This window comes from Gavialis gangeticus, unplaced genomic scaffold (genome assembly GCF_001723915.1).
Source record: "Gavialis gangeticus isolate Ggan-Ray unplaced genomic scaffold, GavGan_comp1, whole genome shotgun sequence".
In the NCBI taxonomy this organism is placed as follows: Eukaryota; Metazoa; Chordata; order Crocodylia; family Gavialidae; genus Gavialis; species Gavialis gangeticus.
In genome coordinates, this window is record NW_017729030.1 from 4,720,531 (window position 1) to 4,739,029 (window position 18,499).

Consider the following 18,499-nt stretch of genomic DNA (forward strand, 5'->3'; position numbering starts at 1 on the left):
TTCCTAATGAGAATGGGGTGAGAGACAGTATCAAAAGCCTTCCTGAAGTCTAGGAAAACTATATCCACTGCTAGCCCTGCATCCAATGATTTAGTGACCTGGTCGTAAAAGGCCACCAGGTTGGTCTGACAGGACCTGCCACTGATGAACCCGTACTGGTTGTGATGGGTAACTTGGGGGGAAGCAGTCACAATAGGATAGAATTCCAGATCCTAAGAAAGGGAACAGCTGAGGTCAGCAAAATTAGGATATTAGATTCCAAAAAGATGGATTTAATCTGACACAAGAAGCAAATAGGCATGGTGTCATTTGAGGGTAGACTGAAAGATAAAGGCACCCAGGAGGGCTGGGAGCATCTAAGGGGCAAAATATTGGAAGCCCAACAAAAAAAAATTTCTGACATAATGGAAGCACAAGAAGAATGGCAGGAGACCCATGTGGCTTCCCAAGGATCTTTTAAAATGCCTTAAATGAAAACATGCAGGCAATGGAAGACTGAGCCACTCACCAAGGAAGTGTATCAGTAAATACCAAGAACCTTCAGGGACAAAATCAGGAAGGTAAAGATTAAGAATGAGCTGTACCTGGCAAAGAAGATTAAGGACAACAAGAGGTTCTATAAGTATGTTAGACAGAAAATAAAGACTAAGAAGCTGTGTTTCATGTTATCAAGCCAGGGGAACTCCTAAACCAAGGATACAAAAAAGGTAAGGCTACTCAGCAGCTGCTTTGGCTCAGTCTTCACCAAAAAAAAAAAAATTGCAGCCAGACACCTAATAAGGATTATCTGGATAAAGGAGGGGGCAAGCTGAGGAAGGAGATAATAGCAGAGATGGTCAGAGAGCTGTTGCTGGGTCTGAATGACTTCAAGTCAGCAGGGATGGATGAACTTCATCCTAGGGTCCTGAAGAAACTGGTAAAAGGGAACTTTCAGCCCCTGGCAATGATCTTTCATGAAGTCGTGAGGGATGGACCAGGTACCAGAAGATTGTAAAAGGGCCAGTAAAAAAAAAGACAAGGAGTTTAGCCTCACCTCAATACCTGGGAAGTCAGGAGCATATTCTCAGGAAGGCCATTTGCAAGCATATGGAGGACGAAGAACTGATAGCAAGCAGCCAGCATAGATTTTATGAAAAACAATTCTGTCAAACAAACCTAATATTTTTCTTTGACAAAGTAACTAGTTGGGTGGATGAAGGGAATGCTGTAGAGGAACAATGTAGTGTATCTGGACTTCAGCAAGGCTTTTGTCAAGGTCCCGCATGACCGTCCCATAAATAAACTGGATAAATGTGGTCCAGAAAAAACTACAAAAAGGTGGATAGACAACTGACTCAATAGCTGCAAGCAAAGGATAATTATTAATGGGTCCATGTAAGAATGGCAAGAGGTTTTGAGTGGAATCCCACAGGGCCCACTGATATTCAAAGTGTTTATTAACAATTTGGATGCTGGCATAGAAAGGTTCTTGAGAAAGTTTGCAGATGACACAAAACTGGAAAGGATTGTGAATACATTGGAGTGTGTGAGTACAATTGAGAAAGATCTCAACAGATTGGAAAGCTGGGCTAGACCTAACATGATGAAGTTCAATGTAGACAAACGCAACATGCTACACCTGGGGAGGAATAATCAAGAACACAAATATAAAATGGGTGACACGTAGCTGGATGGCAGCACTATGGAAAAAGTCTTGGGAGTCTTGGTAAACCACAGACTCGATATGAGGCTGCAGTGTGATGCAGCCACACAAAAGCCAAAGCAGTTTTGGGATACATCAATAGAAGCATCAGGTGTAGGGGGTGGTAGTACATCTCTTCTTGGCATGAGTTAGGCCTCATCTGGAGCAGCGGGTGCAGTTCTGGGCTCAACATTTTAAAAAGGATATGATGAAGTTAGAGAGGGACCAGAGGTTGTAACAAAGATAATAGAGGGCTTGAAAGGTAAGATGAAGAAGCTAGGCATGTTCAGCTTGCAGAAAAGGTACTTTAGAGGGGACATGATAACAGTCTTCAAATACTTGAAGGGCTGCCATAAAGAAGAGGGAAAGCACCTTTTCTTTCTTCTTTCAGACAGGAGGATGTGGACCAGGGGCTTTAAGTTGCAGCAAAGTAAATATAAATTGGATTCCCAGAAAAAAATTCTTGACTGTGAGAAGAGTGAGGAATAGACTGGCTAGGGAAGTTGTGAACTCTCCGTCACTCAAGAAGAGTTTGAACAGCCCTGGGGACTGTTGCACTTAGAAAGTGGGTTTTTGAACCTAGTGCTCTGAGTATTGGCACAATACTCAGTTGGTGAATAGCAGAAAGGCTTGTTTTAATAACTATCAACAAGCTACAAAACTAAATGACAGAAAAAAACTCTTTCCCAATATAAAATGAGCTATTAGTCCTTGTATTATCTTAGTTGCAAAGAGACCTTTACCCAATGCAGACAGGAAGCAGTTCTTGTACAGCGTCACAATGTGGATCCTTCGCTTATCAGCTGCGTGGCAGGATGGCTTGTTGGGGCATGTGTAGATGAACCGGGGGCCCAAAATTGAAGCGGTGGCTTTTAAAAAACACCACTTCAATTTAGGACTGATTAAATCCTTGTGTCATGCACACACCCCACTGACTTACCTGCATCTCCAGCAAGTAAGGGAAGGCAAGCTGCCAGCGGGTGAAGCAGTCCCTGGGCTGCGGCGGGGGCTGGTGCTTCCCTCTGTGGCAGCAGTGGGCCCCCCACCCCCGGGTGGCATTTGCCCACAGGCACCCAGCTCGGGCAGTCCCAGGGGGCACCATAGCCATGGAGGGAAGCACCAGCCGCCTGTGCAGCTCAGGCAGGCAGGCTGCAGGAGGGTGGGGTCAGGCTTGCTGCTTTTCTTGGGTGGAGCTTGCTTTCCTGGGCAGCTGCCAGGCTGCCTGCAGGGCTTCCTGTAGAGCCATGGAGCTGCACAGAGCCTGGTGCTTCAGTCCACAGCTGTAGGGGCAGCAAACTAAAACTCCTTGAAGGAGTTTTAGATTGCTGTGCCATAAGTCATTTGAGGCACATTACACCACTGAATTTCTTACAGTGGCTGGAATTAATGTGCAGTATGCTGGCGAGGCGTGCAAGCACCAACACCATTAAAGCATTTAGCCTGCTTTAAAGTGTCGTGCACACACGCCTCTCATTTTGTCTACACACGGCCTTGGTCTTCACTGGACTGCATGCACCTGGCTGGCAATTCTGTCTTGCTTTATACTGTTTAATTGTATAGCTTCAAAACATTTTTCCTTGATAGTTGGCCAATTAAAGTCCGAACAAAACTGGGAGGAAAAGGGTTACCGTAATATCACAACTGTTAAACTGTCTGGCTCCTGTTTTATGTTTGCTTAGGTGTGAAGACTTGTATTTCTCTGTAGCCTCTGAAATTATAGGTTAATTACAAGTGATGAGCCTGGAGTGGTCAAACAGGATGCTTAGAGGTGTTTTGGGGTATTTGTATATCAATAGGGCATATTTGCAGTAACTTGTACCGGTGATGGTCTGTTTACCAAACTCCAGACCAAGACTGAATAGTTGTACATTTGTAACTCCTTAGACATTGGATGCCTGTTTGGAGAAATGTTAGCATGTCACATACAGGGCATTCTTGCTGTACCTCTTACAGGTTTCTCTTGAGATGCATATTTAGCCTTTTGTTTTCTTTAGCTGCTAGGTCAATTGAAATGCATATGTCATTTCCTTGTCTTCACTGGCGAAGCCTTTTCTTTGGCTTTCTTAGGTACACGCATGTGATGAGTGCATTGGGTCTCTGCCAACAATTTTAACCATCACTTTTTATTATCTTATGACATGGGTCTGGTATTGGGTACCACAAACACTCCACTGTCTCAATGCTTAATGGGCTACAAGCCATTAGCAGTTTGATTTTCTTGTGGCAGTCTTGTTACCACAATCCAGTCTTGCCCTAGCATTTGCCTTGCATTTTTGTCCAAGAGTCACTGTCCAAGCTTTCCCAGTTTTCATATGAAGCAGGGATGATCTAGGCAGAGGTATGCCTCTGTTCTGCTGTGAGCATTTTCCAATCTTTACTGGTTGTCCCCATCTCACCTCCCTCCCCCCCTTTCTGCTACATGTGTCAGGATGTTTTTAAGTCTTCCTCGAGACATTGGGTATTGGCTACGGCCAAGGCTGGGGATTTTGACCGGGGTGTGCTAATGTACCTGCAGGGCTAAAAGCTGGAGGTTCCTGGCTAAAGGGTCTTGCCCCTCCATTCAGGGTCAGGCCAATCACCATAGTTGGGGTCAGAAAGGGATTTTACTCCATGGTCAAATTGGTATGGACCTGGTGGGGATTTTGTCTTCCTTTGTAGTAGAGGCTGTGGTCCTCTACCCAGGAGCTCTTGAGTATATATTGACAACATTTCGTAGAAGTTGACAGGACATTGACTGCCATGGTTCCCCTGCTTTACCTGTGGCAGGCTAGGTTGTTAAGCCTATGTTTTATCAGTGTTGATGGTAGTCTTATGTAGAGCATATAGATTATCATTTGTATTGGGTGGTTTGAATTGGGATGATCCTGCTTCTGGAAGGGGGTTGAACTAAATTACTTCTGGAGGTCCCTTCCAGCCCTACTTCTCTATGATTCTGTGAACTGAAAAATGTTTCTGTTGCAAACAACTTAGAATGACAATAGGTCAACATATTTTTAATACTATGGATTCTTGTTTGAAATCTCTAAGTTTATCCTGAGAATCGTGTTTCCACACCTAATAGTGCTAATATTGAATGACACCCTTGAAAAGATCTCAAGGCCTTGAAACCCTGGTTGAGAACCACTGCTTTAGCCAGTGGCTCAAAATGAAGTGATGAATAGAATCACATTCAGCCACATTTGACTCCTTAGCCCAAATAACTAGGCACTGCCTGCTGCTGCAGGTGGCCTTTGGTACTGCCGCTGCAGCCCTCAAAAAAATTCACAATAGGTGGCCTTCAGATATTACCTCCCTTTTCAGGACTGCAGCAGTACTGCTGTCAAACAGGGTAAGTGTATCTTACACAGAACGTATGGGAAATTCATCTCAACTTAGACAAAAAATAGTGTTCCCAGCAAAAGCTTCTGTCAGCATTGGTCATTACCTTGCCTAATTGTGAACCCTAAAATATTTTTAAATTGTTTTTCTTAAATAGTGAAAATTACTTAAGCTAGAAAGGGGATGAGAATATCTTTTGAAATGAAAAGATGTGAAAAGCTGAGAGTTACAAAGGCTGAGTGTTTGAGTAAGTCATTAAATTACAGATCATTTATAAACTCAGTGGTTATCTGGTATGCTTTAGGTTTATCTCTACAGGAATGGCTCCCTAGACTATTTCAAAGTGACATCTATTTTGTGAAAACTGTTCCTTCTTTCAACAATACTGAGATATTATTTCCTAGGAAAATAGTATATAAAAAGAGGTCAGAGCTTTTTATCATTAACTTGGAAACCAACTTATTTCATTTTACCCACTAATTGTTTCTAATAGTTGTTTGGGCTGATTATTCTAATCAATGTGAATCTGATAGGTTGAGTTTATCTCTATTGGGAAGAAACCTTGACATCTTTGTATGTTATACTAAGTTATGAACAACCTGACGTTTTACTATGTGCATCAAGGTTACACATTCTTGCTCGCTGTCACACACACACATACACACACACTCACGCACGCATGCACACTTCAATTTTAAGACACTTCAGAATTGGGTTCAATCTCAGTTCTGCCACAGAATTTCACAGTGACTTCTGACAAGTCACTCCATCACTGTGTACCTCCATTATTCATCTGTACAATGGGAATTGTAAAACTTTCCTTCTACCATACTTTGTTTGTCTGATCTATTTGGAGGGTAAGCTCTTTTGGATGCTGTAGTTTGACACAATATTATTTGTGTCAAACTACAGCATCCAGAAATCTGAGCACTAGTTCTAGTTGGTGTACTGAAGTGCTACCATAACACAAATAAAAAAATAATAATTAAAATCATTGTTAGACAGTCCTGTCCTCAATCCGGTTAGACATTCTGTAGGTTGATAAATTCTTTTCACAGTTCACTGTATTCCTGCTTTGTGAATATTTCTATCAGCAGACATGAGCCAAAACAGTAGATCTTAAAATCCAAACCTCTTCTCTACTTTTCATATGTTTATGCAGATTTGAATAACTAGATATGATGCCATCTCTGTGGTTGAAGGGAGTTATTTTATTTAGGTGCAGCCAAAGTCCCTCAAAAATAGCCATTCTTGGAAGATGGTAGCTAGCCATGGAAGAATTTCTACCCGAACAAGGAAGGCTTCTACCACTGAAGAGTCTAAGTTCTCATATACTCCAACTCCCCCCACCCAGATATCAAAGCTGATTCTCCTTTCATGTAGAATACTTTGTGCATTCCCAGAGGTACGCAATCTTAAAAACTTAGAAGTTTTTGATAAGCATTCAGATAACAAAAGACTTCGTAAATCCATTTTATAATCTCATTCATCTGTGACCATCTTTCTGTATCAGCTGAGAGCAAGCTTGAAAGTACTACCGCGATATATTCCTCTGTTTGAATTTTATATAATCATCATATCTGCTTGATTTCTGGAAGTGCATGTCTTTCACTGTCTGTGAGGTTATATTTTGTGTAAATTTCATGCCTGAGGTAAATACCATATTTTGGTTACTACCAATTTTTATGTTAAAAAAAAAAGCAAATTAAAGTTTTATCTAGTTTGTTGCTCATTCAATCACTACCCAAGAAACTATTTGAGAAAAATTTCTGGAATTCCATTTCAAGTGATGTAAAAAGTTAGAAAGAGCTTGTTCTTTATTCTTTCAGGACAGGATGCTAGTCTAAACTTTGAATTTAGACCATGATCAAGGCAACTCCAGATGTACCCAGCAAACATTAGATAGGAACAGTTGTCATCTGCAAGTTGATTTCGTAGAGTAAAACACAGTCTACATATTTATCTATCTATCGATTTATCTTAAAAATAACTATATTAAAAGCGTATCAAAGTTGTCAAGTTATATATTCAAATATTTGGACATCCTTAAATTAAGACTACCTATGTAGCCTTCATTTGGCTTCCACATATGTATACTTTGATGGCCTTCAATTATTTTATTACGTATTTCTTTTTCAGAAGATCCTTACCTTACTGTTGACATAGCATTTACTTAATAAGTAGCCATAAAATATTCAATTTTATCCTCATTATTCAGTATGTGGCCCTGTGCCTTATTGATCTGGATATACACCATCCAAACCCTATTCCGAATATTAGACTATTAATTTCCATATATTTTTCTGTTTCATTCATCTGAGTATTTTCAATAACTTGTAAACAGTAATGAAATTGTCTTCCTAATACTCGTGTGAGATTAAATGGAATTATAATTCTGTTTTGCTAATGGGGAACTGAGGCATAAGTGACATTAATAGAAAAACAAAAATGCACAGACTTGGGGTGCCTGATTTGAGATTTACAAGGCCTGATTTTTCAGAGAATTTTGCATTTTATTATCAGTTTGTATATTCATAGGAGCTTGACATTGTCAGCAGTTGTGAGTGTTTAGTCCTTCTGCACATTCAACTTCATGCTTCTCAAACCAAGTGCCCACAAAATAAGCATACGCAACTAGAGGCTACCTTCGAAAAATTTAGTATAAGTGATAGGCCCGGAATCACAAATGAGCTCTAAATCAAAGGGAGGGTTAGAAGCAGTTGTCCAGGTCAGCCACTACATTTCAAAGCTATGAAACTGTTTTCCTTTTGCAATCCCATTTCATTTATTGCAGGACTGTCCAACTTCTAGGTGGCAGGAGGCTACATCCCATGAATGTTGCATGCCCTGCAGGCTGCATCAGTACAAGCCACAGGCTCATTGGCTGCCACGTGGACACTCCAGCCTCACCCTTAGCTCCCCAACCACGGGCTCCCCTGCTACACCATGCTTCATGGGAAGCCTGAGCTGCGTCGTACCACTTCTCCTCCTGGGGTAGGGGCAGGAAGAAGAGCCAGCGGAGGAAGAGGGAACATAGAGATGCCAGAGTGATGGGGGGAGTGTTAGATAGCCAGGTGGAAGCCCAAGTGCCAAAAATTAACCCTTTACATGCCCCGGGCACTCCCAGCGCCACCAGTTTGACATCCCTGATATATTGCAAACCTTCCAGCTTCTACACAAAATAAGCCAGAAGCTGCACAGAGATTAAGTTCGCTTACTGTATAACTCTGATTCATTTCCAAAGTACTGCCCTGTCCTTTTCACTGAATGAATTCTGCTATCTGCTCCTGTGCCAGAGGCCACAGCTAGCCCCAGTTGCCAAGAAAAGCAATTTCAGGGGAACGCTTGGTGAGTGAGTTGCTGTATCCCTGGGCTGAACCATGCTCTACTGCCAAGCCATTCAGCAGTCTCTAAGGGCTCTCTGCAAACAAAAGTTCTGGTCAGGCCTTGCAAACGAGGTAACAAGGACAAAGAACCTGAATTGCTTCAAGATGAAGCTAGATCAGAGTGGTGAAGCTTGACATAGAAGGGATGGTATGATAGGATAGGAGTGATCTTGAAGGAGTTAACAGAGTAGTCAGTATTCCCACATGTGGGGTTGAAATAAAACTGGCACTGTGTGGGTTGCCTGCCATATGTTGGAGGTATCTGGTGGAGTAGAGCAGCTTGACCTTGCTGGTATAAGGGAAGGATTTGAAGGCAGAAGTTGAACCTACAGAGAGTGGTCTGAGGGTGAGATGCAGTTTCCTGGTTAGAGCAGTTTTGCTTTGGGGTTCTTGAGGCAAGTTTGTGTTTTGAAGAAATGTTTGATTTTAGTTTACAGGGAATTCTATGGGCTTTTTTGCAAACAACTAAGGAGGGTCAGCCTGGGTTATTTAGTTGTTCATTCTCCAGCCTTTTAAATGTTTTATATGCTTACATTATAATTGTATTATATTATACTGTAATAATCCCATACTTCAGGTCTTCTAATTTGCCTAAAGGGGTACTTAGTACTCCTAATAGTACTAAGAGGCACCTCAAGTACCTGGCTAGTGGGTTGTGCTAAAGGTTAAACCAATCACCAGATCTGTGCTCAGAAAGAAAATTTGCCTCAGGTCAAATTGACAAGGACTATTTGGGCATTTTGCTTTCTCTGTAATGTGGAGCATGATCTGCTTCCTGTGGTCATTTGAACATCTTTTACCTAACAAATTAGAGCCCGAGATATTGGTGCTCCTGCCACTCCTGTTCCTTTGCTTTTGGTTTAGATTTTTTGTTGCTGGTTTGGGTTTTTGAGTGTGATGTTTGGTAGTGGCCAATGACCCTCCTGGACAGATATAATTATTACCTTGTTGCCTGGCATTAAAGGAGAATGGACTGTATCACCTGGGTATTCTCTTCCAGTTCTATGTTCCTTCAACATTTGGAGAAGCTCATAACATATCCAGGAACAATAAAGAACACCCTTTGATCCCCTGGCACCCAGATTTCAAGTCCCTGATCCAGAATACATATGTGCTAGAATTCTCAGTGAACCATTGTAAGAATGTATTATGGACAAAACATTGTATTTGCCCTTAACATTATTTTGGGGAATGGCTTAAGTGTGTTAGCCGAATCTTTCCAAAAAAATTCTGCCTGAGGCAGACACCTGGCACGAAAAGTTTCAGCTTGAGCAGTTACATTTTGGCAAAGTTATAATCATCTGACAATCGGGTCTTATAATGGAAAATGTTGGACAACCTTATCTGCATGTGTTACTTCCTGTGCTGATATAGAACAAGACGTTCTTTTTTTTTTCCTTTTGTTTTTTGAGGTTTGAGGCCTGAGGCTTTTTAATGAAAGAAACTGCTAGCATTTTGAAACATTAAGTACTTTCCTCCAAATAATGTATTGCAAAAGACATTCACAAAATAACTAAATTAGGCAGAAAGCTTTTCAAATAGGTAGCACCAGAGCTCAGTCATTGTTCAAATCAGGTCATGCCAAATGGAATAACATATAGTTGAACCTTAAGACATGTTCTGTTTCTCTAGGACATTAGTGAAAAATGAAGAGGAATCTGAAATCAGTGTGTGTCTTTCCATTTACAGTTTGTTCATCATTCTCAATGTGTTAAAGAAACCGAGGGAAGACAAATCCTTATTAACTGTAATCAGTACCTCAGGGCAAGACACTCTTGATTTGCAGTTCTGATTGATCTGTCTATCTCCTCTCCTAAAATAGTTTTATTTAATGGGCCTTGCTTGGCAATCAAATCATAGGAAAATTTTGTCTTTCAGCAGGGAGAGAGTGAATAGGACAGTCATGTCTTGGAGTCAGGGATTTTCCTGTGAAGTAACTATAACAAGATTATTTACTTTTTTTAAGGTAGTGTTAGAGTGATATTGTAGCTGTAATGGTTCAAAAATTATGTGAGATGCAATGAAGTTTTGGGGGGTGGTATCTTTTATTGAACTAACTGCATGGTTGGAATAAAATTAGACCACCTTTGGAATACAATGCACATTGCATCTAAAAGCTTGTCTAACTTTATCCCAAACATACGGTTGGTCCAATAAGAGAGATCGTTCCAGAAAAATCCTTACTCTTTTAAGGCAGAAACAGGGTAGATTTACACCTTATCAACTAACTACATCAGAGATATAGAGCATAAGTTTTCATGAGCCTAAGATCACTTCACTAGATTCATCTGATGAAGTGAGCCCAGAATCATAAAAGCTTTTATATTATACATCTCTGATGTAGTTAGTCTGTAAGGTGCAAGTCTACCTTGTATTATGCCTGACTTCAGACTAACATGGTTAACTAGCTTTCTTTACTGCTTTAAGGGATTCTGCATCTTGAATTGACAAAATCTCTGAAAATGTTCCTCATCCTATGCACTATGCAACGTGTGCAGTACAGTCTTAAACAATGTCCTCTCTCAGAAAAACCCCACTAAATAGAAAATACACAAAACTTCCTATGAAAGGTTTCAGTTGGAAAATATACGACCAGTTTCTACCATTTTTTTCCCTTTTGGAAGTACCTAACTCAATAAGCAGTCCTAATAAAAATCAGTGAATTAAGGGGTTATCTACATAATTACCTGCATACTTTTCACCTGAGTGGACCAGGTATGGACATCTGAAGTGTCCAAAAGGAAAAAGTGTTAAAAAATGACTAATTTAGGCAAAAGGAGTGCGGTAGAGGTATAGTCATGATGATCTTTGAAAAATGCAGGAAATGAGATGTGTTGGGTAATATTTTTTTCATGCCAACTTTAAATTTGGCAGTGAGATTAGACCCCCAAATGCCTATTTTTAGGTCTATGAAAGACACACATCTAGCCTGAGCTGAATTCCATTCAGAGCAATTGCTATTGTTTAACCCAATGATGCAACTGAAAATGATCACTTAAAATGGAAGTGGGTGGTAAACATGTAAATCAAAGAGTTCTTGTCAAAAGTAGTTACAGACCAAGTAAAGTACAGTTGAAAAAGAGAAACCTAATCATGTAAAGAAATAAGAACATTCAAAATGGAAGAGGGAGGTTTTTGTATCTGTGGACCACAGACAGATTACCTTCCAGATGGAGCAGATAAATGTTGATGAGTCGTAAAACCATTGTCTAAGTCCATGTTGATGTTGATATCCAGTAAAATTATGGAAGTTTGATCCTAGACCCATTGTCTGAAGACATTTCATAGGTTTCCCCTTAGGTCAAGGAGATCAGATGAAGTAATTATTTTGTAAAGTGTTCTCTCACTGATAATTGGATGTTTCTATTCTTTATTTTTCTGTGAGAGTTTGTTCTAGAGAACAGTGGTTTAGTTTCACCCACATCATTTCCATGAGAGAGGCTTTAATTTGTTGCATTGAACAGGGTATATCACATTTAGTGATAGATGTTGTTAGGATATGTGGATTCTGACATGGGGGGTGTTGATTGTGGGTATGTGCTCACAGGATTTGCATTTGCACAAAAAGGAAAGGGGTATCATTTTTTAAAATGTGCCTGCTCTCTTTAAGGATGGATATAAAGGTTCTTACAGTACAAGTCACATTTGACCCCCTCCCCCCCCGCCATCCCTTCATCTACTTTAAGATGGAAATATAAAAAATCCTTGAATACAACATGCCCGAGACATAAGAAAGGATTTAGGAAATGGTTGATATCAGGTTATTGTGGCTTGTTTGACATCTTATTATCTTGGGAGGCAAGGCTATCTAAAGACAGTTGCTAGATATCTAAGGAAATGCAGTCAGAAAGTTACATGTATAATGTCACCTCATCTACTGGTGTGAGACAACTTTTCAATTCAATTTAAAGGATTATGTTTGAAACAAAAGCTTTAGGAGTAGAATTATGTCATGCAGCCATCTGGAAAACCTTTCCTTTGTTGGAACTAGGTGAGTAATCAAATCTGGCATTAACAGGAAATCTCTCCTCACCCCACAGTTCCTTGAAGTTGTGCTTGTTATGTTTCTGACATGTAGGTCTAGATTGATGGATGACTAAAATGATGAAAATTTTTATTCCAGTCTTTCAACTTTTCATGTACACCCCTGGAAAGAAAGACTGGCAATATTATAACTGCTTAGCTGGCACCATCATTGCATTTTTATATGACTGGCCAGAGGAAGGAAATCCTTAGGCATCAAGTCTGTGAGAATGGCTTAGATAGTGTCTGTCTGTATACTGTACAAATAATATAATGGTGGGGGAGATGCAAGAACTTCTACTTTATATACTTGTGAGCATAGGACATGCACATTTATACTCATTGTACTCAGCAGTAGAAACTACCCATGGGTAGTGCCTGCAGTGAAACTAGATTCCATAAAATGAGAGAGGTGACACCAAGACTTTGGCACCAATACTTTTAATGTAACAGCCAAAGACATTTAGAGGCAGTTTGAAGGAGGGAGAAAACATACTGTACCCTTTCCAAAGAAGCAATAGCTCTCTGTTGTGCTCCCAGATACATGGGGCATGCCTCAGGAGCTATGTCTGTGGGAACTTCTAAAGGGGCAGTGAACATTTATGCCACTCCACATTGCCATTGGTCCCGTGTCTGCAATTTAGTTTTATATGTCAGTACCGCTAAGAGAAATCTAATTATTAGAATAGCTTTTTTGAGCTTCAGCAATGGGACAAATTTTGGCTTCAGAAAGGCACTTTAAAAAAATGTATAGTGTTCCTAACAAAAGAAACTATTTGAATCTTGGGCATTAATTAGCTCTGATTTTCAGTGAAATGTGTTTGAAAGTGCATGCAATATTCACATACCAAATGAATTCATTAAGACTGGTGTGATTACAGTGAATGTCAAATGAATTAATAACAATGGGACCTTTAAGTGTTACCATTAATTTCACAGTGTGTTGCTGTTTTATACTTATGGGCTCTGAAGTTAAAGGACACTCTACAGTTGCACTAGTAGATTAATTGTGCATTAATAATCTATGGGTGGGCCGGCAATCTGGTGGGCACTTAAATTTCATCAACACCTGGATGCTGGAAAAGCATCTTCATTTCCAGTTTTCTGTTAGGAAAGTCATTTTAGGCTTAAATTAGACCTGCATCATTTCTTTTACATTACTTTAAAGTACTTGAGACATTTGAAAAGCCATAAATACTTTTTTTTTTGCATTGGAAATTTGCATTCAGAGTAGAAACTGTCTCGAGTTAAGTCGTGGCATATAGTCAGAATTTCACCATTGAATTCTATCCTTTAGAAGGACATCTGATTTTATCAGGAAATTTATTGTGCTGCTTGACTTTTAAGTATGGGTCCATGCCAGTCTGGATATACCAGTCTTCCTTTATTTTGTTTGTGTTTGTGTTTGCTTGTTACTCTGGTATTTAAGTTTGTGAAGGTCAAAAGCCTACCACTGTTAGAAACAAATGTTTTCCTTTTATCCACAAGTCAAACACAGGCAGGAAACCGTAATACAAGATTATCTGTCCAACCTTTTTAGTGTGCCCTGATTTGAGAGGATTATAATTCTGCAAGAATCAGAGTAACATGTCCCATATAACGGGTTTTACAAATCATAAAATATTCATTAATTAGGCAGTGCAAGATAAAGTATTATCTTTTCTTCTGGGGCATTATTTTTTTGTGTGAAAAATGCCACCTAGCACAAAAAAAGAAGCAATTTCACACTCTAATTTCTCAACAAGTTAGTACCCTTATTATGCCTAAATCTGTTGCAAAAAATAGTTTTTGACATCTTTTAGTTGCTTCCCCCCCTCAAATAAGACATACGCCCTAGTCCTATAAACTGTTCCAAGCAGGCAGACTTCACTAGCCACATAGTTCTGTAAGAAACAGAGCTCTGCCCATCTGAAACAGCTGGTAGGGTTGACCACGGTTTGGTTGGGCACATGTCCTCTCTCTTGCCCATGCAGTGATGAGATACATTTTCATTGTAATTGCTGTGGGGGAAAATGTCTGAAAATAAGACAGGTCTCAGGTTCTAAATTCGATCGGCTTCCTGATTTGCTGGGTAGCCTAGGCTATATCACTTCATTCCTTGTGCATCAATCAGAAGAGATTCAAAACGAAATAAAAGCAAGATTCTCATAAGAAACAAAACCTGAATCTATGCCTATAGACTACTTAGTTTTTCATTGTATAAGCCACAGAATAGGATGACTGTAACAACATTTAAGCAAATATTCAGAGTATCCATTTGAGTCTACAGTGAATTTGGCTTTATTCATGTTTTAGTCCTTTAGATTTGATGTTTCCAGACATTGAAGTGATGCAGTTTAAATGGACAAATCAAAAATTATTTCTAAGTTTGTATACTACTGTAAGTGATGCATGTTATGTGGAATTGACACAGCCATACAACGTATGTCCAAATGCTTTTTGGAGATCCCTAGTATAGCAGAAATTAAACCAGACAAAGATTAGACACACCTTTCAGAGCTAGAACAATATACTCCATATGATTTCTTTCCAAGTATGTAATGAGAAGCACAAATTTAAATCTTAACAGTACTCTGCTGACAAACGGCATAGGAACCACAGTTGACACGAACTGAGGCCTTAGTTAGAGCCTTTGTGGCCCAGTAATGAAAATGTTTAAACTTTTTAAAAAATGTCTCCCTGAGAATTTCAGTGTGTTGGTGAATTCTTCAAGCTGTCTTTGATTCTGAGTTACAGTCCTCCAATCAGGAAAGAGAAACAATAGCATTTGATAAGCAGTTTTCTCACTTAAAAATGTGTGTTTTATATTTTAAGTTAAAGATACATCCCAAAATGTTTTATAATGAGTTAATAAATAAAAAGAATTTTGAACATATTACAGACATGAGTGGGACGTGTTAGAAATTATAAGAAAAGTAACAGAAGGTATTACAGGTGGTAATAAGCAACCTGTTAGATATTATGAAAATTGATTAATCATTTATTAATATCCTTACATAATTATTTACAAATAGACTTTTACTATAAAATGATGCTTCCAAATATTTTCCGTAGGGCCTAGTTCAAAGGCCAATGCATTTAAGGGAAATACCCAAATAATTTCAATAGATTTTTGGATTGGACCTAACGAATTAAATAGGGATTCTTCAAAATCAAATATTTTTTACTTTTAACTTTAAACTGGAGGTTTGTGCATGACTACAGTTTTGACTTCTGAATCACATGCTTTGAATTTCAAATATTAAGCATATTATTCACAACAAACTCTTATTATCAATTTATATTGTTGTTTATGGGTTTGGGGTCCCTGTTTAGAGTGTGTGAATGACTTGACACTGTTTTGAATATAAGATTATGGAAGACATGATCTTGAAATCTCCTTTGCACATAGAAATATTCCTTTTTGTATACATACTATTTCTTGTCTGTCGTATATTTTCCTTTATCATGAAGAGCAGATACTGCCAATCTTGGTAGACTGCACACATAGAGAGTCGCTCGAATTTGTGGCTCCAGTTTCTGAGACTGCATATCTGGTCAGGGTAGTAAAGCTAGATCATCAATCAACTGTTTGTACACTTGAGCTATTTATACCTTATAAATTGCCATGGCTTCCATTTTATAAATCAAGTGTTTATCATGTATCACTGAGAAACTGCAGTTGAAAACACGAAGTCATATATTGTAGTTTACTTGCTGTTATCAAATTTAAACTCACAAATCTCATATTCTTCACATGCTGATACCCTTTGTGTTTGTACATACTTGTATTTATGTATGTTTGCTGTTCCAAAGGGAAATCACTTGTACAGGAACAGATATTTTCAGCAAAGGCCAATGACAGAATTCATATCTCTATTTCCAGATGTTATTCTGTAAATTATATTTTAATAGATATTAGTTATTTTATACAAAACATTTCCAAGGAATCCCAGATCATTCACCTAATATATATCTTTAACACATTATTGAAATACAGCTACCTCTGAGGAAGAAGTCAACAGCAGCCTGTCAGAACTCAATATATCATACAGTTATGGAGAATGACAACAGTCTAACGGGCTCTGATAATCAATGCATTACGTGGCTGTTCTTAAATGGTAACCTCTTCCCCAAGAGACCCTCACACACAAAACACTGCAGTGGATTTATTTTATCACAGAAATGCAAGGGGAAGAGTCAACCCTCCTGCCATTTTAGTCTACAGGTTTTAAGTACTGTTTATAGCACTATACGTGATTACCTTGGCCATCAGCTTTTCTTTTGATTTGGTGCATAACTGTAGTAAACTGTCTTTCTATAATTTCTTTGACATAAGTTTATATTTTTACTCCAAGTCCATTTGGATCTGTAAGACAGCCTTACATTAACATTTCTCTCACAACAGTTCAGTTGAAATAAAAAAAGACTGATTAATCTTATTTTTAAATGTAATACCTATTAGGAAAAAATCTTTGAAGAATTTCAGTTCTATCCATAGTACTTCAGATCTAATTAGATTACGTCTCATAGGTGGATTTCAATGGGCTGTGAAGACTTGCTGCTTTTTATTTTTCCTTTTTGGTGGGGGCATTAGTAAGTGTAATTTCAGGACCACTTAACCCCATTTTAAAAGAATTGGGCTTTGTCCTTGCCACAGGGCCTCCTGACAACATGTTGATATACATGAGGAAATGAGCCTTTCACCCATTGCATTATTTTGTGCCAGTCTCTTAACATTTAGATCTTATCCACCTTCTCCCTCCCTCTTCATTAGTAACAGCTGTGTTACACAGTCCTGTACCCAAAAAGACTGACAAGCTCCTTGGGAATTAAACATTACTCTGCATTTGTTTAAAAAAGCATTGGAGCAAGGACATATTACTTTTTCTTCATTTCTTTACCCTCCTGCCAACAGCATTGCTAAAGTTATAGCTATGTAGAGGATCAAATACGGGGTTCACGGGAGAATATAGCTTCTTCTTTTCTTTCCCCCTTTCATAAAACAGATGAAGAGCTTGTCCTTTGTCATCTTTTCATTGTCTTTTTGGAGTTAAACTGCATCAAAGCCCCCTCCTATCTGACTGGTAAAGTGAGCACTCCCCAGACAAGAGAATCTGGTGAAGGGGCAGTAGGAGAAGGTAATGCCTAGCTATGGAGTTTTTCTGGCTCTTACTATCATCTACAAGTGCGTGGTAAAAGGAGCCCCTGTCACTCGCTTCTTCCCTCAGTCTCCTGTATAAATACGTAAATAATACATTGTGACATACAGTCTCCCACATATATTGTTTTAAATCTAACATGAAGAAAATTGCAGCAGATATTTTGGCACTTACCTCGGGAAGAACCTGTAGGGCCTCGATTACAATACAGTCTGCATCCTAGTTATGTCTTGATCTGTGGGAATTGAGGTATGACACAGTAGGAGGATTTACCCTGACCCTTTCCCCACACAACCCCACAAATTTAGTTTTCACTGGCAGGGGCTGGGGTGGCAAAGGTGCTAAGGCACATGGTTGACATACCAGAAGTCACAAGTTTGAGGCCATAGCAAAAGTTACAGTGTAGCCTCGTAGATTCCAGTCAATCTGCAAATTTTGCTAAATACCTTGTCACAAGGGCACAAGGAAGGAAGGAAGTTTTCTCTGGCTATCTAGAGTCTCACAAAAGACAAGAAATGAATTTAAACACATTTTTTTTCTGTTTTCAGCATTTGTTTCTTCTTGATTCATTAGCACATGCTGCTGAGAATCATGGATAGCGGAATTGGTGATCCCATCTTTCTTTGTTAAGCTCCTTCAGCTGCTGAGCTTATGTATGTATAAGCTTCAAGTAACATATCTGCATCTATCTAGCCTCCCAGCCTGAATGCCAGACCAGATTTACTCAGTAAAATAAGATAGGGAACCAAGCAAAACTCAATAGATTCACTGTATTACAAAAACATAACACAAATTCACTGTATTGCAACCAGTCACCGTCTTTATTAAGTCACATTTATTAAACCAACCTGTGTTTTCAATTTTGTTTAGTTCTGGCAGGTACAATAATAACATGGTAAGCATCTTTGCTTGACAGCACCTGTAACAAGTACTCAATTTACATCATTTAA

The 18,499-nt window shown here is 39.1% G+C and overlaps 1 long non-coding RNA gene across 1 annotated transcript; it reads left to right on the plus strand.

The window, feature by feature from the left end:
• Positions 1–3,557: 3,557 nt before the first annotated feature.
• Positions 3,558–17,451, plus strand: LOC109300969. Its single transcript, XR_002098373.1, has 3 exons — positions 3,558–3,711; positions 10,412–10,420; positions 17,441–17,451. It is a non-coding gene; the product is annotated as an uncharacterized LOC109300969 (long non-coding RNA).
• The last annotated feature ends 1,048 nt before the right edge of the window (positions 17,452–18,499 follow it).